Raw genomic sequence first — 23,074 nt, 5'->3', positions numbered from 1 at the left:
TATTCTCCATAATAAATGTTTCTAAGCCATGGTTTCCTTGAAGAAGAAAATGTAGTAACTTAAAAATGTTAAGTTGCATATATGAATTTTAAATTGCCTTCCCTTTACCATTATGTTGGGGTGAGTTTAAAGTTATTAAGATATCTAACATATCTTAGATAGGCATAAGATGTAAGATAGAGAAAGACTACATAATTGTTTCATTTAAACCATCAAATACTTACATTCTAATGGGGTGTTAAAGAGACTTGTTGAAAGCAACTTAGCTGTATTTTTTACATATTTCTTTATATGTAGCTTGGATTACAGAGTATAGTGTAGTGTCTAAGCATCCGGATTCTAGTGTAAGATTGTGGACAGATCTTTGCTCTATCATGTATAAGCTGTGCAACTTGGACCAACTTATAAAATAGTCCATACCTCAATGTCCCCACTTATAAAATGGAGATAATAATAGAATGGGCTGTTAGATAAATGAAATATACATACTAATGTTTGGCACATATAAGTGCTCAACAAATACTAGCCTTTCCTACATAGCTGGTCTTGGCGCTATTTCTTTATGTCAGTACCTGTTAACTGTATGGAACAAGAACCCTTCCCAGGAAAGACTGCTCTCCCCATTTCATCTGCCTGTCTCTTGTTTGTAAAAAAGCTGTAGTCTTCCATGCCTTCCCTGATCAAGAATTAATGATTGAAAGGATGTGAACATGTGGTGACAAACTGGCCAGGAGAACTGGTATCAACTTAAACAATAAATAAGCAATATGGCAGTCACAGAATCTTTAGTTCCTTCCTGAAAGACATAGATAAGAGTATATTTGCATATTCCTGCAATTGTATTGCAATTACTAAAGCCTCCTCCAAATGGTAACCATGAGCATGTAGCATGCAGACCTGTTACAGCCTGAGGATAGCAGTTTAAACCCCTGTGACACCACCCTGATACCTCACCATCAAACAGAGAATTGTGCACTAACTGATCATACCTGGATAAATTCCTTCCTTCACCTTGCCTTTAAAAATGCTTCTTGAAACCATTCAGAAGGGTTTTGTTTTGTTTTTATGAACATCAGCTTCCCTGGACTCCTTGTCTTGCCCCTGAAGTAAGTGCTGCACTTTCCTTCACCACAGCTCAATGTCAGTAGATTGGCTTTACTGCATATGAGCTAGTAGACCCAAGTTTGGTTTGGTAACAATTTTATTAAAATTAGAGAGCTGTTTATTTTCATTCCTGATTTCTTCTATATTTACAACAATGTGGATTGTTGACTGTCATAATTTTTGCTTTGTTCTTGCTTAAACTTCTTCCATGGAGTCTTCATTCATTACATGAGCTCAATTTTTATATTATGGATTTAAATTATACTATTAAATCTAAAACCATCATTTAGACATTTATAAATAATAAAAATATAAGAAAAACTTAAATTCATTGGGCATATGTCAAGTAGAAGGAATATTTCCAAGTACTTTAAATTCATTACTTTGTTTAATTTTCAAAATAGCAATGTTTGTTCCTGTTGTTGTTCAGTCGATGTCATGTCCAACTCTTTGCGACCCAGAAACTGCAACATGCCAGACTTCCCTGTCCTTCATTATCTCCCTGAGTTTTCTCACACTCATGTCCATTGAGTCAATGATGCCATCCAGTAATATCATCCTCTGTTGTCCCCTTCTCCTCCTGCCTTGAATCTTGCCCAGCATTTGGGTATTTTCCAATGAGTTCATTCTTCACATCAGGTGGCCAAAGTACTGGAATTTCAGCTTCAGCATCAGTTGTTCCAATGAATATTCAGGGTTGATTTCCTTTAGGATTGACTGGTTTGATATCCTTGCTGTGCAAAGGACTCTCAAGAGTCTTCTCTAGCACCACAGTTTGAAAGCATTAATTCTTCAGTACTTAGCCTTCTTTATGGTCCAACTGTCACATCCGTACATGACCAGCAGAAAAACCATAGCTTTGACTACAGAACTTTGTCAGTAAAGTTATCTGCTTTGAATACGCTGTCTAGGTTTGTCATAGCTTTTCTTCCAAGGAAAAAGCCTCTTTTAATTTTATGGCTACAGTCACCATCTGCAGTGATTATGGAGCCCAAGAAAATAAAGTCTGTCACTGCTTCCGCTTTTCCCCCGTCTATTTACCATGAAGTGATGAGACCAAATGCCATGATCTTAGTTTTCTGAATGTTGAGCTTTAAGCCAACTTTTTCACTCTCCTCAATCACTTTCATCAAGGGGCTTTTTAGTTCCTCTTCACTTTCTGCCGTAAGGGTGGTGTCATCTACATATCTGAGATTATTGATATTTCTCCCATCAATCTTGATTCCAGCTTGTGCTTCCAGCCCAGCATTTCTCATGGTGTACTCTGCACAGAAGTTAAACAAGCAGGGTGATAATATACAGCCTTGACGTACTCCTTTCCCAATTTGGAACCAGTCCATTTTTTCCATGTCTGGTTCTAGCTGTTTATTCTTTTCCTGCATACAGATTTCTCAGGAGACAGGTAAGGTGGTCTGGTATTCCCGTCTCTTGAAGAATTTTCCACAGTTTGTTTTGATCCACACAGTCAAAAGCTTTAGCGTAATCAATGAAGCAGAAGTAGATTTTTTTGGCATTCCTTTGCTTTTTTCTATGATCCAATGGATGATGGCAATTTGACCTCTGGTTCCTCTGCCTTTTCTAAATCCAGCTTGTACATCTGAAAGTTCTCGGTTCCCATATTATTATTATCATTAACCCCATTTGTAAATAAAAACCAACTAAAATTAGTAGAAATTGGCCAGACTACTTAAGTCTATGGACAGAGCTAGAGTTTCAGCTCATATTATCTATTGATAAAGCCCATAATAGAACCTCTAAATTCTATTTTCTTATATTTCACTCAAATGTCTATTACTTCAGAATATACAAACTCACTTTTTTAAAAAATCCCAATCTGAGCTCTCTCTAGCATTTATATTCCTTTTTAAATTAATTTATTAATTTTATTTGTGGTTGTGCTGCATGTTCATTGCTGCATGTGGGCTTCTCTAGTTGCAGTGAGTGGGGGCTACTCTTTGTTGTGCTATACAGGCTTCTCATTGTGGTAGCTTCTCTTACTGTAGAACACAGGCTCAGGTTGCTGGCTTTCATAGCTGCAGAACAGGGGCTCGTTAGTTGTGGCTCGCAGGCCCTAGAGCATGTGGGTTACAATAATTGTGGCACATGAAATTTAGTTGTCCACTGCTGCTGCTGCTGCTAAGTCGCTTCAGTCGTGTCCGACTCTGTGCGACCCCATAGACCGGAGCCCTCCGTCCATGGGATTTTCCAGGCAAGAGTACTGGAGTGGGGTGCCATTGCCTTCTTCGAGTAGTTGTCCACAGTGTGTGGAATTTTCCCAAATCGGAGATTAAACCCATGTCCCCTGCAATAGCAGGTGGATTCCCATCCACTCTACCATCAGGGATGTCTCCTAACATATATATTTCTTATATTGCCATGATCAGTCCTACTTGGAATTCATGATTCTTTCTTGTAACTTACTTCTTTCCCTCACATTTGGTACTAATTTTGTTCTCCCTTGGTAATATTTCCGGCTTAAAATTACATTCCTGTGTAATTTTCTCTGCTACTACCCTGGCCTACACTTTCCTTTAAATGTTTGGATTACTGCCTTAATGCCTAATTATTCTCTCCTAACTTCCGCTTCCCCAGATTACACTCCAATTTGCCATTTCCTAGCTATGTGACCCTAACAGATTAATTTATCTTCCAGTGTATCAACTTTAAAATATGGATAATAATATCTACCTAATAGGGTTGCTCTAGATTTCAAAACATAACATTAATGGATTTCCATAATTTGGCCCAACTGTATCTGAACTATTTTAGTTCCTCAAGCAATGTTTTTTAGAAAGGCTAGTTGGGTTTTCCTTTGTCTTCTGAATCTTTATATCCAAGTCCTTACAGTTCACTTAACCTAACATGTCTGTCTCTTCCCCTCCTGATATCTAGTTTCTATGTGTGCATCAAGTTCCAGCTCAGGCCCCACTGTCTCATGGTCAGTAAGTTTTGGGATCACTTTATTTTAACACTTACATAGGTGTGAGACTGTTGAGTGTCCCTTGGTTCACGCTTTCTCAGTTATATGGCATCTTACCTTTTATGCCTCACAATACCTAATTTAATGCTTCCTATTCAGGGGGTTGGAGGAGGGCATGGCAACCCATCCAGTCTTCTTGCCTGGAGAATCTGCGTGGACAGTGGAGCCTGGCGGGCTGAAGTCCATGGGGTCACAAAGAGTTGGACATGACTGAATGACTAAGCATGCACATACAGGTTTTAGTAAGTATTTAGTAACCATTTGTTGAATTATTTTGATTCTTAGATCAATTTCTTGTTACACAGTTTGTTCCCAGGGGTTTATGCTGAAACTCAATGGAAAATGTCATTTTTTTCCACAGCTGCTATTCCTCACTTGTATTATTGTGTTGTCATCATGAAGTATAAATCTCACCTCCAGCTACAAGAACAGTTCGATTTTTAACGACTAATTAGAATTATTCCAATATTATCCCCCTGTGGTTGGCTCAGAAATGGTTAATAAGTATATTAGGCTGAAGTTCGTCAGTGCATGGCAGTCACCAGGTTTCCATAAGAGCAAACCCAGGTCTTTTATGTATCATTTAGGTCAGTGGGTTTCAAACTCAGTGTGCATCAGAATCATCTAGCAGACTTATTAAAATACAGATTTCTGAACCTCATCCCCAGAATTTCTGGGGTCATAGATGAGGCCTAAGAATTCTCAAAACTCTGCTAATTGGAAGATCACATTCTGAGGATCACTGGTTTGGGGCTTTGCTACTCAAAGTGTGATCCACATACCAACAGCTTTGACCTCATTTGGGAGCTTGTTTGAAATTCAGGGTTTTGAACCTGAAGACCTACTGAATCTGTATTTTCAATTTAACAAAATACCTGCCCAGGTGATCCACATGCACGTCAAATTTCAGAAGTACTAGTTTAGGGGGAGACATTTATTTTCCTGCTGGCTGTCCAAGAAGCAGATAACAGATTGCTATTGCTAGTCATCTTATGATCATAGGTGGAGCAAGCTTTTAATCAAAGCTGGTGATAGAAAAGGCAGAATGAAGCTATAGAAAACACTGAGTCCTTCATTGAAATTGTTAATCTGGGTTCACCTTTGTGCTACATAATAATTTTATTTTATTTTTTGTCCTTGAACAAAAAATACCCCTTATTGTTAAGGGCATTTTAAGTTGAAATTTCTATTTCTTACATATTAACTATACAAGTCTCTGACATGAAAAGTATTCATATATACTGCCTTGGATTAGTAAGACATTGCTGTCATATTATCTAAAAGCTTATGAATTTATTTTCCAATAAACTGGTATATCAAAAGCACCAGTATTTGGTGACAGCAATTTGTGTTATTTTTATTTTTTTTAATTTATTTATTTTAATTAGAGGCTAATTACTTTACAGTATTGTATTGGTTTTGCCATACATCAACATGAATCTGCCATGGGTGTACACATGTTCCCAATCCTGAACCTCGCTCCCACCTCCCTCCCCATACCATCCCTCTGGGTCATCCCATTGCACCAGCCCTGAGCACCCTGTATCATGCATCAAACCTGGACTGGTGATTCGTTTCTTATATGATATTATACATGTTTCAATGCCATTCTCCCAAATCATCCCCCCCCACCACAGAGTCCAAAAGACTGTTCTATACATCTGTGTCTCTTTTGCTGTCACACATACAGGGTTATCTTTACCATCTTTCTAAATTCCATATATATGTGTTTGTATACTGTATTGGTGTTTTTCTTTCTGGTTTACTTCACTCGTATAATCAGCTCCAGTTTCATCCACCTCATTAGAAGTGATTCAAATGTATTCTTTTTAATGGCTGAGTAATACTCCATTGTGTATATGTACCACAGCTTTCTTATCCATTCATCTGCTGATGGACATCTAGGTTTCTTAAAAAGTTAAAACTGTTAATATAATAAGGAAGAAAAACACACAATGAAAGATAATTTTCTTAGGCAGTTGAACAAATGTTGAAGGAAACAAGAAAGGAGAGGATTAAAGACAAAAATATTGCTTGAGGTGAATATAGCTAATCTCAGACTGTAAGCACAATTAATTGCACATTTCACCTGAGAGAAAGAAAAATAATAATAACATAATCCATAACTACTTTTGAGTATTATCACATGCCAGACATTGTATTGTTTCTATACTTTACATAATTTAATACTGATTTATGACAGACAATATTGAAAACAGATGTATGTAATACGCATATATATATATTTTTTCAGTCACTCAGTGTCTGACTACTTGTGACCCCATGGACTATACAGTCCATGGAATTCTTTAGGCCAGAATACTGGCGTGGATAGCCTTTCCCTTCTCCAGGGGATCTTCCCAACCCAGGGATTGAATGCAGGTCTCCTGCTTTGCAGGTGGATTTTTTACCAGTTAAGCCACAAGGTAAGCTCAAGAATACTGGAGTGAGTAACCTATCCCTTTTCCAGTGGATATTCCCGACCCAGGAATTGAACTGGGGTCTCCTGCATTGAGGGTGGATTCTTTACCAACTGAGCTAACAGGGAAGCCAATATGTATAATACTCCTATTTTATTTATTAGGAATCAGAAGTTATGAAAAATTTAGTAACTTAAGTCAAACAACTAGTAAAGTATAGGACTGTACATCAGACATAAGTCTTCATTCCATAGAGTTGGTTATTTTCCATAAAGTAAGAATAAAGCTGAAGAGTTGAAATAGTCTAACTGTCTTCCTGGGAAATTTTCTCTTAGGAAAGTGATAAAGGCAGTATAAGTTAGTTTTATGTACTTTCAGTTTTAAGGCATATTAATTATAAACCAATTTTTCAATATTTTAAAGTATATAAGGTATTAACACTAGTATAGGTATCTAATAACTATTAATTTTCTCACATGAACAAGATCACCCCTATCCAATAAATTTCTGAATGGTCACACCAACAATTAAAAATTAAATAATAATGTTTAATTAATGTATTATTTACATATAAAATATAATCTATTTTTTTAATGTTAAAATATTCAGTAACAAATTTGGACTAAATTAACAAATTAAAAGTTACCCTCTAACTGACATATGAAAAGCTATGGTAAAACTGAGACTATTTTAACTATTTATGAACTTTTGTGCGTGTTCAATTACTGCTGGCATTAAGGCAAGAGAAAAATAAATATTGCTGTTCTTCAGCTGGCATTTTAAAAAAGAAATTAAGGCTATTCCTTGGAAAGAAAAACCATCATCCTCTAGAAAGTCTTTGTGGTGATTATACCTCTTAGGGAAAATCTTTCTCTACTTGATCTACAGTAACTCTTACATTATTTGCAGAGATGATTTTATGTAAGTATTATTTCATAACCACCAATTTTACGTATCACCCTCTTAAGTGAGAAAATATAACCTTAGGGAGAAAAGGAACTATAAAAGAAATATTCTTTTGATCTATAATTAGCAGCATATCATTCATGGTAATTTAAGAACAAGGAATACAGCTATAGGCAGTAAATCTGTTTCATGTACATACAAGATATTAATGAACCCTTTTATTTTTATTTTTTTTTTACATTTACCAAATTATTTAATGTCCAGTGATAGACATATTTTAAATAGTTGTGAATTATTCCAGAAATCTTTTGCCACAGTGTACAAACTATCAAACCACAATTGTGTTCAATCTTTTATGAAAACGATTTCTTTTTTTTTTATTTTTAAAAGAAAATCCATCCTGAACCCTCCTCCCTCCTCCCTCCCCATACCATCCCTCTGGGTTGTCCCAGTGCACCAGTCCCAAGCATCCAGCATCGTGCATTGAACCTGGACTGGCATCTCGTTTCATACATGACATTTCACATGTTTCAATGCCATTCTCCCAAATCTTGCCACCCTCTCCCTCTCCCACAGAGTCCATAAGCCTGTTCTATACATCAGTGTCTCTTTTGCTGTCTCGTATATAGGGTAGTTGAGAAAAGGGAACCCTCTTACACTGTTGGTGGGAATGCAAACTAGTACAACCACTATGGAGAACAGTGTGGAGATTCCTTAAAAAACTGGAAATAGAACTGCCTTATGATCCAGCAATCCCACTGCTGGGCATACACACTGAGGAAACCAGAAGGGAAAGAGACACGTGTACCCCAATGTTCATCGCAGCACTGTTTATAATAGCCAGGACATGGAAGCAACCTAGATGTCCATCAGCAGATGAATGAAACCTTTTAAAATCTGGGGGCTTTTTCTGTTAAAATGACTACAAAATGGATATTCTTTGCAGAACATTTCAATACTATGTCAGAAAATATCTAAAACAGTAAACAAAATTGTAAATGATTTGAAAAGAATATTATTTACATGCAAAGTGTTTCTATTACTTTGGAAGGCAATATTACAAATATTGGTTATATATTATGCAACAATCAGTGATGAACTCAGACTTTCAAACACTAAAATGAATGCATGGCAATATTTTATACTAATGACTTTTACTACTTTTTAAGAGTTTTTATGTTAATTTTGAAATAATTTCAAAATTATAGAAGACTAATACAAATGATTCCTATATGAAAATTCATTAATTCACCAGTTAACATTTCAAGAGAGGATCTTGTGTTTAGTCAGACTTGGTAGTTGGAGATGCTATTTCACTTCTCTGAGTTTTAGTTTACAGCTCTGTACTATAAGGGAAATATCTAACTTCTCTGAACTTTAATCATAAAGATGTCATGAGAATTAAATGAGACATTATATTAAAAGCACCTTCCTTCAAAAGTATCTTGCACAGTGTTGGTGATAAAAAAAGGTAGCTTAAAAGAAGACAAATAGTATATGTTTAAATAATAGTTATAGAATTCAGACTTTAACTTAAATGTATTGAAAGACAAACCACTTCTTTTATCCTTTTCAGGATGCATTTCATTGGGCCAGGAACAAAAAGGTCAATGTCATTTTGAAAATAAAATATTTTGTATAAAGACAATCTATTTCATTGAATGATATAGTATTTATAATGCATGCTTTAATTATATATCTCACAATACAAATCAATAAAGCTGTATAGCTAGTAAGAAAAGAGTCAAGGTTTCAAGATAGACTTTTATATTATGGAAAAAAATTATCTATTGACATATATAAAAAGCATTAGTTTTAGATAAGAAGAAATTGCTTCATAATTTTCTGGTAAATAAAAAATTACCTCATGTCTATGTTTAAATCAACAATTATCTTAGAAAATTGATGTACTCAATAAATAACCTTTTTATTGATGAGAGATAGATCCCAAGAGAATGCTTTGCCCCTGAAGTTTTTCTCCTTTCATCCTAATTGCTCCTGTCCAATATGGATGCAAAAAAAAAAAAAATTAAAATCACTAAGACAAAGAGCGCTGCTCACAACCCAGTTCTGCAAAGGCTAAGGTGTAACCCCCTGCAGAGCTGCCCAACAGTGTACCCTGAAAGGGCGTCAGGATGAAAGACAGGATGAGGCATTTTGTGCTTTGGACAAGCAGACTCTTAGACACCTTAGGAAGAATTTTAATGACTTCAAGTTTTTGCATCTTACCATTAAAAGGGCTTCCCTGGTGGCTCAGATGGTAAAGAGTCTTCCTGCAGTGCTGGAGACCCGGGCTCAATCCCTGAGTTGGGAAGATCCCCTAGAGGAGGGCTTGGCAATCCACTCAAATATTCTTGCTTGGAAAATTCCAAGGACAGAGGTTACTGGCAGGCTACAGTCCATGGGGTTGCAAAGAGTCAGACTCGACCGAGTGACTTCACTTTCTTTCTTTTCATTCATAAAAAAGCTCTAAAATTTTTGAGGTATCTATTCTTTGTCATTAGCGGCAATCTTACCAAGATACATGATTAGCTGCATGCATTTCCTAGCTGAAAGTCACATATAAACTGGCTTTCCCCCTACTTCTTCAGAGCAGTCACTCAGACTTAAATTAGTGACTGTCTTCTGGGCTCTAGTCCTATGCTGAGGATTAAATCCTGAATACAACTTAAACTCACAATTCTCATTTTGAATATTTTTCTTCTAAGTTGACATTAACATTTGCCCAACCACAGGTGGAACCAATGGCATGTCCTTCTGGAAGCACATGACTGCCTGTCCAAGCCAGCTTGTGATTCCCTTCTTTGAAAACTTATTGTAATATTATGATTTATAGTAAGAAATATACATTTGGCCTTTGATTTTTCCTGTGATAGGAGCAATGATGGTGTTTTGTTATGTTAATGAGATGACTTTTGGAAAGTCTTTAGGTAGCCAAAGGATGAGGGCAGTTGGTAGGGGAAAAAACCAACCCCATAATTAAAGAGTTGAAATATTTAGAAACAACCAAAGTTATCTTCTCTTACCTTTGGTGATTTCAACCTCAGGAGACAGGAGAAGAACTAGAGGTTGAATTGATTGCTTATAGCCAATGATTTAATCAGTTGTACCTATGTGATAAAGCCTCCATAAAACTACAAAAAGGACTGTAGAGAGCTTCTGAGTTGGTGAAAAAGTGCCTTGGAAAGGGCATGGAAGCTTTTTTCCCAATCCTGCCTACCTTGCTGTTTGCATTTCTTCCACCTGGCTGTTCCTAAATTATATCCTTTTATAACAAACCAGAAATCTAGTTGATAAACTTGCTCTGAGTTCTGTGAGCAGCTCTAGCAAATTAGTCGAGCCCAGGGAGGAAGGCATGGACACCTTTGATTTTTAGCCAATTGGTCAGAAGTACAGGCAACAACTTGGACTTGGAAGCAGGGTAGGGGAAGTCTTGTGCTACTGAGCCCTTCACGTGTGGAATCTGATGCTCTCTCTAGTTAGATGGTATCAGAATCCAGTTGAATTTTTGACACTATTCTGGTGCCAGAGAATTGCTTGGTGTTGTGTGGGAAGTGGGTAGGGGAATTAGATCTAGGAACACAAAAGAATTCCAAAGAGTGGTTTGGTCTTGGATCAGAGCTTGTCCCATTTTATGATTTTTTTTTAAGCTTTCTATGTTTAATGCTTTTCTCCCCAGTGACGTCATTACTTTTTATGGAAATTGCCTTGTGCATGCATGTGGAAAGGTAAAGAATCTTCCTGTAATGCAGGAGACACAAGAGACATGGGTTCAATCCCTGGGTCAAGAAGATCCCCTGGAGAAGGAAATGGCAACTCACTCCAGTATTCCTGCCTGGAAAATTTCATGGACAGAGGAGCATGGTAGGCTATATAGTCCATGGAGTCACAAAGAGTCTGACACGACTGAACACACACACACAAACATGCAAATCTTACTCTCATCACCTACCTGGAGTGCAAAGCAACCTCTTTTTGTCTCTACTTGTCTGATACTGAGTTAAACTGTGGCTAAATCTGACTTTATATCTTTAATGATTTGCCACCTCCACTTATTTTGAGATGGGCCTCTACTCATTCCTTATAGTGCAAGGAGTAGAAATGGGAGCAGAGGGCCTCAAGATTCTTCTCCCCCTCTGGAGGAGATTCTTCACACGTGTTTTTGCTGCTAGTCTTAGTGCCACAGTAAATTTTCCCTCAGTTGGAACACCGCTTCTGGCCATCCTGTTCCTGCCCACACATTATTACCTTATCCTCCTGCTCAACTTGAAGCTCAAATTGTGGCACCTCTCATTTGTGGCCCTCCTTTTACTTCCACCTGCACCTCTTTCCTAAAGCCTTTAAGTGCTCCCTTCCAAAATTGCCTTCAATCTTTTATTTTTAGACACTACCATGACTAAACTATTTTAAAAAATTCATTGAGCTTTGAATATGCAGATATATTCATACTTTAGAAAGTTTTTTGGTATTTCTATCATCTTTCTCATAAGGATATCCAATGGCCTTAAGGCTTCAGCAAAGCATGTCATTAATAAAATGTGTAGATAAATCACAAACTGGGAGAAAACGTTTATAAACATGTATCTGATGAGGGACTCATATCCAGGATATATTAAAAAAACTCTACAAATCAATAATAATTATAATACAAACTGTCATATAAAAAGAAATAATATTGAGTAGACCCTTCTAAAAATATTTTGGTGCTCAAAAATTGCTTGAAAAAACTCTTAACAGGGAAATGCAAATAAAAAGTACAATGAGATATTGCTAACTATTCATTTGGTAACTAAATTTGGAAATACTGACAATGCAAAATGTTGGCAAGGATGTGGAGCAAAATAATTTTCATATATTTCTGGTGGGAGTGTAAAACAATCAAGTCTTTTAGAACACATTTTGGCAATTTTTTGCAAAAAAATCATACAACTACTCTACGACCTATTTATTCCATACCTTGGTATTTGCCCAAAAGTAATGAAGACATGCCATAGAAATATTGTACATGACTAATTATCAACTTTATTTATAATAGCTCAATGCTGGAAGTAACTCAAATAACCATCAACAGTTAAATAAATTCTGGTATGTGAATTTCAATAGAATAACATGTAGCAGTACAGATTAATGAACCAGAGACATATGATAAGACAGATGAATTTTTAAAACATGTTGAATAAAGAAGTGACTCCATTTATATATAATTTATGTAGGCAGAATTAATCTGTGTTAATAGAAACCATGTTAGTGGTTGCCTCCAGGAGCAGAGCTTTATTGGAGAGTGAAATGAAATGTCTGGGTTGATAGAAATGTTCTTTTTCTTGATTGGGAAATTGATTACATGAGTATAGACATTTGTCAAACTCATGCTACTCTTTTATTAAGATACATACATCTTATAATACTTAAGTTAACTTAAATAAAGCAAATTGTTGTTCATTTGCTCAATTCTGTCTGACAGTTTGCGACCCCGTTGACTGCAGCACGCCAGGCTTCCATGTCCTTCACCATCTCCCAGAGCTTGCTCAAACTCATGTCCACTGAGTCAGTGATGTCACCCAACCATATTGTCCTCTGTCCCCTTCTCCTCCTGCCTTCAATCTTTCCCAGCATCAGGGTCTTTTCTAATGAGTCAGCTCTTCACATCAGGTGGCCAAAGTATTGGAGCTTCAGCTTCAGCATCAGTCCTTCCAATGAATATTCTTTCTTTAATATGTAAATAGATTTTCCCATAACTGTAGTTCCTAAGGTTAGATGTACATATTAAAATTAGCTTGACATTCTTAGAAAAATAATTTGGGATATTTCACTGATCAAATGGCATATCTCATGTTATGGATATCTATGCAAATTTTAAAGAAAAGTGATTTTACAAAGATTTTATCAATTAGATTTCCCTGGCTTTCTCTTTCCTTGCTGTGTTACAATGTAACCCTTTCTGATGTAGAACTGGACCAGTTAGAGAAAACACGATAAGTATCAGATCAGATCAGATCAGTCGCTCAGTCATGTCCGACTCTTTGCAACCCTATAAATCGCAGCACACCAGGCCTCCCTGTCTATCACCAACTCCCAGAGTTCACTCAGACTCACATCCATCGAGTCAGTGATGCCATCCAGCCATCTCATCCTCTGTTGTCCCCTTTTCCTCTTGCCCCCAATCCCTCCCAGCATCAGAGTCTTTTCCAATGAGTCAACACTTCGCATGAGGTGGCCAAAGTACTGGAGTTTCAGCTTCAGCATCATTCCCTCCAAAGAAATCCCAGGGCAGATCTTCAGAATGGACTGGTTTGATCTCCTTGCAGTCCAAGGGACTCTAAAGAGTCTTCTCCAACACCACAGTTCAAAAGCATCAATTCTTTGGTGCTCAGCCTTCTTCACAGTCCAACTCTCACATCCATACATGACCACAGGAAAAACCATAGCCTTGACTAGATGAACCTTTGTTGGCAAAGTAATGTCTCTGCTTTTGAATATGCTATCTAGGTTGGTCATGATAAGTATAGATAAGTCAAATAAAGTTTGTCTTAAAATCTCTGCCCTTACCTTGTAAGATCCCTTTATATATTTTCCTGCTGAGCTCTTAGAATATACACATACATAAGTATGTGCTAGAAAAAAAAAAAAAAAAAACGAAATGTTATTTAACTATCTTATTCTCTACATTGCTTTTATTCACTGAAAATACTTGGCCTCTTAAATTTTTTGAATTAGCTTTACCATTTGGCTTGTTCTTCATTAATTAATTACATAAATTTTAACACGAGGTTGTTCTCTATTTGCATGAATCATGTTTTTGACTTTTTTAAATTACACTTTGACAGCAGGAAAAGGCAAGATTATCAGCAGGCAGGAGAATGGGATACTTGGGAACGTTTCATTCAAAGGCTATAAAACAGGGATCTTTATCCTTTGAGAAAGAAGATGTATTAAGACAATGCTAATACAAAGTATTAGCAAAGTATTCAGTGCCTTATTTAGAAGAACTAGGCAGTTTGGAGTCAGAAAAGCTCAGACATTACAGAATGATAAATTTTCTAGGAAGGCTACATTTCCTAGTCTGGTGAAGTTCTGAGCAAGCTATTCTGTTTATAGAAACTTACATTAGTTTCAGTTACCCAAACCAATTAATTCTCCAAAATCACTGCAGATGGTGACTGCAGCCATGAAATTAAAAGATGCTTACTCCTTGGAAGGAAAGTTATGACCAACCTAGATAGCATATTCAAAAGCAGAGACATTACTTTGCCAACAAAAGTCCGTCTAGCCAAGGCTATGGTTTTTCCAGTGGTCATGTATGGATGTGAGAGTTGGACTGTGAAGAAAGCTGAGTGTCGAAGAATTGATGCTTTTGAACTGTGGTGTTGGAGAAGACTCTTGAGAGTCCCTTGGACTGCAAGGATATCCAACCAGTCCATTCTAAAGGAGATCAGCCCTGGGTGTTCTTTGGAAAGAATGATGCTAAAGCTGAAACTCCAATACTTTGGCCACCTCATGGGAAGAGTTGACTCACTGGAAAAGACTCTGATGCTGGGAGAGATTGGGAGCAGGAGGAAAAGGGGACGACAGAGGATGAGATGGCTGGATAGCATCACCAACTTGATGGACGTGCGTTTGAGTGAACTCCGGGAGTTGGTGATGGACAGGGAGGCCTGGTGTGCTGCAATTCCTGGGGTTGCAAAGAGTTGGACATGACTGAGTGACTGAACTTAACTGAATTGAAAGTGTCTTCAGGCATTGCCAAATGTCCCCTATTTCAAAAGTTGAGAAATATTGTCTTAAATAAACCAAGAAAACACTAGAAATCAGTATAATAGTAAATCAGTAAATTTGATAAAAATATCTTTAACTAAATAATCAGTTAATCCAAAAGAAAGCAGGAAAATAGAAAAAATACATGACAAGAGCAGATGAATCAAATAGAAAACAGAATCACTCAAGCTAAAAGCTCAGGTGTCATCTTAGATTTCTCCCAAGATTCCTACTCTCACTTGCTATAATCACTAAATTTTGCATTTTCTTTTTCCTTAACATCTCTAATTTCCATTTTCTTCTCTGTATTTACAAAGCTTTGTTTACCTTCAGGCCTTTCATTAGGATCATTTCATTAGAGCCTTGTTCCAATCCAGTCTTCCCTCTGCACTGCTGCCAGAGATAGCTGGCTATATTATCCCCCTGCTTAAGATGCTTCAGGGTTTTTTGATTTTCTACAGCAAGAGATGAAACCCCTTAAAACAACATACACAGTCTCAATGATATTCCTCCCTACTTCTCCAAGCTTATATGTATCTAGTGACCACATTCATTATTATACTCCTTTCTCTAATCCAGAGAGTCACAGTCTTTGCTCCTGCAACTGGGAATTACCATTCACAGCAAGATTACTTCAGATCTTGATTATATTTAAGCTACACTGTATGCCTACATTGGGAGAAGGCAATGGCACCCCACTCCAGTACTGTTGCCGGGAAAATCCCGTGGATGGAGGAGCCTGGTAGGCTGCAGTCCATGGGGTCACTAAGAGTCAGACACGACTGAACGACTTCACTTTCACTTTCCACTTTCATGCATTGGAGAAGGAAATGGCAACCCACTCCAGTGTTCTTGCCTGGAGAATCCCATGGACGGAGAAGCCTGGTGGGCTGCAGTCCGTGGGGTCGCACAGAGTCGGACATGACTGAAGCGACTTAGCAGCAGCAGCAGCAGTATGCCTACATTATCATATCTCACCTTTCAGCTAATGAATACCTATCCTGCTTTAACTTTTCAACCTTTATTTGAAATCTCTTTTTATCCTCATATGAGGATATCCTCATCCATTTGCCATGATTATAGCTCATTAATCTATTTCATCAACTGTAACAATTTATTATACCTATTTTGTCTATATTTGTGTTGATCTTTGTCTATTTCACAATCATGTCTTCTCCCTTATATTTTTATCTCCATTGCTTAGCATGGCAACTACTGTTTAAAACATGATTGGTACAAGTTTAGTATACACAGAAAAACAGTAAAATATGGTATGGAAGAAGAAACAAAAGAATGCTACATTTCAGCACAAAGAAATGTCTCATTTCTCTCTTTTCTGTTTGATGATATTCCAAATACATTTTAACTACAGAATAAATGAAAATCGCCTATAAAAGGAAACCCATACTAATGTGGCTAATCTAATTAAGAGAAAACATTTATATTTGGAGCACCACACACACAGATGGATGCCAAATATCTAAAGTGTAGCCAGTCCAGTGAAAGGAGTAAGAAGGGAGGATACAATAAGAAGGCTAAAAACGGCAACAAAGCAGCGATGTTATAGAAGTGAATAAGCAAATAATGCTTAATGAAAGTGGGGGCATGTATGGCTAATCCTATTATATTATTGAATTGACCTCAAGCAATAAATGTTGGCCACTTTGTCGTCAGCATGATATAGCCTCTAGGCCACATGCTGAGAATCTTTCTCCATTGTTTGAGACAGATGACATCAGTTCTGCCCCGATACACGTCTGAGTCAGTGTCACAGTTTGCAGATGCAATGCAGCAGTGCCGCATTTTCAACATACCATGAGAAAATCTGACCTGTCACTTCTTGGTCAAATCTTGCTTAATCACATATAATTGTAAATGTAAAGTGACAAATCAGGAGAATTTTCTTTGGTCAGAAGATGAGAGTGCTATAAAATGGCTAAGGTCAGTGTAATTTTGATGATCTTTAAAATATGATTTAAGATTAACCTTTGAGGTATTTTTACATGTGTTTCATACTGCTGAATTTATATAATTAGTTTTTTAATACTTTCAGATTCAGATTAAGCTATGAAGACTAAAGTTTAGTTAAGATTTAAGAGATAGTCTTCATTGGAATATTTTTAAAAGAAATGCAGCTTTGTTACATCTTGTTATATGTGTTAGGTTAGCCATCAAAAGTGTTTCTAGTTAATACCAAGATTTCCCAAATGAATAGATTAAATCAATTATTTATAATCATAGTGTTATTTATAAGTATAAAAGAATCATATTATAAGCATTTTAAAACTACAGATAAAACTTTTCTTATTCTCATCTCAGCCCTGCTTACTCCACAACCTGATATGTAATGATGACTTCCTTAAAAAACCATTTTATTTTTCCAGTAGGGGTGATGTTAACAAAATGGTGAAAAGACACAATGAACTGACCAACACAATCTTACATACACACAATTAATAAACAATAAAGTACCTTGAAGTAAAGATATCCCAGTAGTCACAATTCAGCTCAAGAAATGTTACATTATCAGCAATATAGACCATTCTCTAGAGTCCCGTGCAATCACTATCTCTTCTGCTCCCCAAAGGTAAGTATTATCCTAATTTTTCACAGCAGTTTTTAAATTTTATCATCATAACACCTCACACATGGGAGATAATGAATATTTGTTCTAAAACCATAATTTATATTTGCCTGCTTTTGAACTTAATATAAATGCAATTGTGCAGTATGTATGTTTGTGAGATTCCTCTATGTTGAGGTGTATCTCTGTAGTTCATTTCCTATATATATAACATATATATTATGTTGTATATATAATTGTTTTGTAGGCTCAATTTTTAGGTTTGCTGTAAAATTGAGAGGAAAGTATAGCGATTTCTCATGTATCCCCTTCCTCCACACATGCATAGCTTCCCTGATTATCCACACCCCCTACCAGAATGGTGCATTTGCTACAACTGATGAACTACACTGTATATCATGATCACCTGAAGTCTGTATTTTACATTGGGTTTCATTCTTAGAGTTGTACATTTTATGGGTTTGGATAAATACGTAATGACATCAATCCACCGTTATAGAGTCATGCAGTGTATTTTTACTGCTCTAAAAATCCACCATGCTACACCTGTTCATCCCCCTTCTACACCCTATCTCCTGGAAACCTCTGATCTTTTTACTGTCTTCATAGTTTTGTCTTTTCCAATTCATAGAATTGCAATCACACAAATATATTGTCTTTTCAGATTGTCTTATTTTCATTTAGTAATATGTATTTAAAAATAAGATTCCTCCTGTTTTTTCATGACTTTATAGCTCTTTTCTCTTTAGCACTGCATAACATTCTATTGTCTGGATGTACCACAGTTAACTTTCCATATAATGGAGGATATCTTATTTATTTCCAAGTCTGGGTAATTGTGAATAAAGCTGCTTAAAGACATCTTTGTGTAGCAAATCACTTTTTACAAGATAAATTATTCTATCTCTGTCTCAAATATTCCTAATAATAAATCAAGTTCATGATTAATGAGTATGGATATAATACAGAGGAAAGAGGAATCATTGGGTTAGAGGGTCACATAATGACATCACATAGTTTTAATTTTCAGTGATCCCTGTGCTAAGTAGTTATCAGTCATAGGAGCTGATATGATGATCCAAAGATCAGGATATGTATCGACTGGTGAAAAATACTTTTCTAAAATATGACTCATTGCTTTATCTCAAGGGACTAAGAGGGAGTTTATATTAGGTATTTATTTACAGAGTCTACTGCTTGTGGTATTAAATTTCATAATGACAACTGTAAGACAAGGATCGCATATTATCTCTAAGCCAGGAAAATGTTTTGTAGCCCAGGGAAGTAGGAGAATATTGATTCATTTGAGAACAATGGCTACCAGCACTGTTAACCCATTTTATATTAAGCTGCAAAAGCCAAATCTAATAATAATATATACCACAGAATTTTTGTTAAGTGCCAGATGATCCTTTGTAGTAGCAAGTATAAAGAAAATGAATTTTTAAGTTTTATGGATTCCCCTGTGATATTCTTTTGCAAACTTAAATAAATCATGTTCCTGTAGTTATGTAAATGGTGTTACTTTCTTCTGTTCTTCTTTGGAAGCCAAGGTTACTAAAAATACGTAGTGCCAGACCATAGAGAATTAAATCTGATAGCATATGTTGGTGGAGTCAGGAATTGTTAAAACAGGCACAGTGTGTAGTATGTTGAGAGATAAAAGTGGCTTAATTATTTAGTTATGCTGTTTCAACCTTCACAGTTGACTTTTCAGGACTAAAGCTTTAAGGAGGCCATTCCAAAGAAGAGAATAATTTTTTTTTGCTTATTGTCATTTGGGTGACATCTTGGTTGAAGACAGAAATATGAATGAGAAAGCCAAGAATTAATTAAACTAGCTGGAGATTTGTTCCTTGGCCTAAACAGGTGATTTTTTCAAACTTGGCTGCACATCAAATTCAGCTGAGAAACTTTAGCTGCTACTGAAGCCTGGGTTCCACGCCCAGGTACTCTGATTTTATTGGTCTCAAGCGTAGCCTCAGTTTCCTGTTTCTAATGTACAGTCAGCTTGAGAACTACTGACCCAGTCAGGTAACAGAAAGGAGCATGGATTTTCAAGAGTCAGAATACACCCGGTTAGAGCTTCAGCTGTAAGTATAATTTATGAGGGTCAATAAAACCTGATGAGGCTCAGCCTTCGAAACAGCCATCAAGAGAATAAAATAAAATTATTCGTGTGAAAACTGATGGCCTAGAATTTGGCATGTAATGGGCATTAATAAATATTTTTTTATTCTTTTCTGCATCATGCCTCCACATCATAGCCCTTTAAAGAATAGGAGATCAAATATAACAGTCATTATTTATTGCCTATGTGCTGTATCTATTTTCTTTATACTCTAGTTCTGGTTCAGAGGACATTGCTGGGTCATATGAGGGATAAAGAAGTTAGTAAACATGTTATTCTTCTACCTCATCCACCTCTGATTTGTTGCTTCCTGTTCATTCTTCAGATCTCCATTTGAATGTTAGGTCCTCTGGAAAGATTTTCCTAACTGCTGCCACTACCCCAACCTAGGCTGGATTTCCAGTACATCCCACCTACCTGATGTTGGTAATGAATCTGTAGAATTTACTGCTGTATCTCTCAAGGCCCGTAGTACCATTTAATAATTTTAACTGAATGAATAAATGAAAGAATTTAAGATACTATAATGTTATAACAATGAGTACAAGGCAATATTTAGCTGAGTATCAAATAGATGGTAGTGATATTAACATAATTTTTAGGAGTATATGAAATGCTTTTACATAAACAATTTTATCTAATTCATCTATTTTTTTTTCCCATTTAGGTTTTCAAAAAACATTTTTTGACTGTCCACTCTCTTAATGACAAACGCTGATCTAAGTTTTGAAGATAATAGAAGTTAACAAGACCACGATGTCTTAGTTCTCTTTGAACTCAAAATCTAGTCAATATAGACAGGAAAAAAAAAAAGTAAACATCATAGTACTATTTCAGTAGTAGTAAACGTTCCAAAGTAAAGGATATGAAAGAAAGTGGTGTCGGTATGTGTGTCAGGGACATTGCTTAAGGAGGTCTTCTCTCAGAAACAAACAGCAGGTAGGGATCCAAGAGACAACAATGAGATGGCCATGTTAAGTTTGGTGGGTGGAAAATTACAGCTCAGTGGAACTGAAAGTGTAAATTCCTCCAGATGTGTCTGAATTGCTGTGTTCTATGAACAGTGAAAAGCTCATGTAACTACATCGAAAGCAAGGAGAGAAGGGTGGGAACTGAAATTGAGGATAGTCTAGACAACTAGAGACCAACACATTACAGCTTCATATGTCATGGAGAGAAGTTTGTTCTTCATTCTAAATATGATAGGAAGTTATTGGCATATTAAAGATTCTAGATGCTATCAAGTTTATATTTAAATCTATCAGATTTACATTTAAAAAAAAGCTTGCTTTGAGAATGGAATCGGCAGTGAGGGCGAGTATTGGTAAAGAATGGGGAATATATGAGCACCAGAGTGGAAACACTGTCATCGTCCATGCAAGTGATGTTGGCAAATCATCCTAAGGAACCATTAGTGGATAGAAAGAATGCATTTTGGATTCACAGTAGGCAATGCTCACTGGTGGACTGGGTGTTGGTTGGGGTGGTATTAGTTGCATATGAACAGTCCAGCTGTATCCCTGTGATGGGGGCTTGATGGTTGGGTAATATGTGTAAGACTAGGTCCTTCCCCTGCATCCTTGGAGACTTAAAAAACACAGGGCTCAGGCAGTGATTCCTGATCACTCCTCCTGAGGACAGCTTTGTGATTGTCAGAAAAAAACTTTGCTTAAGATTAAGAATCTCAACAGTTCTTTAAAGGACGACTAGGGTTTAGAAAGTAGTGTGCCAAGGCATGAAGGTAGAGAAGAAAACAACTTGAAAAAATTGGAGAGACACTGAGTATATCAGTTCGTGTGGATCAAAGATTCCTGTAGGGGAATAGTGAAAGATATATATGAAAAACAAATGCGGGTTTATTTTATGGAGAACCACGAATGTCACGTAGAGTCCATGCTTTATGGTTTTATGAAACTCAGGCTTTTTTCAAAAAAAACCCTTGTGATAGCATACCAAGGAGATTGATGTAATAGTGTCCAGTAATGACTTAGAGTTGGGGAAAGCCTGAAAGCAAGGAGACTGTGTAAATATCATCCAAGTAGGATTATTTATCCATCCAAGTGAATGTCCACTTGTTCACTTAACATTAATTGAGCACCTGCGGTATGCTAAAAACAATGGACTCTGCTCTTATCTAAAAGTGGAATCAAATATGTTCTGAAAAAGCTGTAGCTGGACACACTCCTAAAAAGAGGTTAAAATATAAAGCTCTTAAATCACCAAAGAAAAATATCTGGAATAGCAGCTTGCTTTTATTAGTCTGATTCTCTGATATTATGATTCATAGCTCTAAAGTGTGTTTGCCACATGAGATTGATTATTTCCAAGGACAGATTTTTAAATATCTCCCTGTAAAATTAATTGAACATTTTATATACTCACAAATGTGTGTTTTGAAAGCCTCCCAATTGATGAATATTTAAAATAACCAGATATTCAGCCAGATATAACTTAAATCAAACTATTATTGTATTTTATAATATTGATACACCTCATTCCATGCACTTTAAATGTTTTACCTATAGAAAAATTAATTGTTATAAAACTAAACAATACCACTTACCATTGGATGTTGCACTCGTCTAAGCCCTTTTAAATTTATATGTGGAAAAAATATATAAAACTAAAACACAAGTCTTTTCCTCATTTTTGATTACATGATATATTGTATAGATTTTTGTTAGGTGGAACTTTTAACAACAATATATAAAAGCCCAGCCCAACTGTATTTGACACTATCATCCGTGACAAAAGGAGGCATAGAGGGCGCACAATAAAGTAAATATTGAGTATGTTGTAGGAATTTGAAAACAAGGTAAAAATATCTGGTTTTCCAGCCTTAAGAAAAGAACAGTGGCTAAAGATTGAAGGAAGATATATTAAATCCAATGGGAAAAAGCAAACAAACGAGAACAGAATAACAGGAGGCAATGGTGAAAGCAACTACCAGCCACAGCACTGGTGGTTTGCACAGAACAGCACAGCTGGAGGCTGGCTCCAGCTTCTCATTTCTTCACAAAATGTTTCAGTTCCAAGACTTGGAACTCTTTCTCTGAACACATGCCTTAATTTTATATAAATGTCAATGTTAAAATAAAGTGCTTGAAAAACCAGTTAGATATCACATTTTCATCAGTTTTAGGAAGTGAGTTTTACCTACACTTCTAGTCTAGAATAGATTGTCATCACATATTAGC

Source organism: Bos grunniens, chromosome 10 (assembly GCF_055505025.1).
Source record: "Bos grunniens cultivar Pamir isolate PY7600 chromosome 10, Bosgru_T2T1.0, whole genome shotgun sequence".
In the NCBI taxonomy this organism is placed as follows: Eukaryota; Metazoa; Chordata; class Mammalia; order Artiodactyla; family Bovidae; genus Bos; species Bos grunniens.
Note: the sequence above shows the minus strand (reverse complement) of the source record.